Consider the following 297-nt stretch of genomic DNA (forward strand, 5'->3'; position numbering starts at 1 on the left):
AAGGGTTTAAAGGTTTAAACAAATCATTTTAGAGATATTCTTTGTTTTTATTTTTAGGGTTTAGTAAAACAATCATCTACAATCTGTTCATTACACAATATAAATGTGCATTGAAGTATCATGCTCTTATACTTTGTGTCAGTTAAAAAATTTAGTAGAAATTCAGTGGATTAGGCAAAGGAGAATGAATGGAAGGGGGGATAAGAATAGGAAACATAATGGAATGAATCTGACATAACTTTCTTATGTGTGTATATATATATATATATATATATATATATATATATATATATATAT

The sequence above is a fragment of the Marmota marmota genome, unplaced genomic scaffold (assembly GCF_001458135.2).
Source record: "Marmota marmota marmota unplaced genomic scaffold, marMar, whole genome shotgun sequence".
Classification (NCBI taxonomy): Eukaryota; Metazoa; Chordata; class Mammalia; order Rodentia; family Sciuridae; genus Marmota; species Marmota marmota.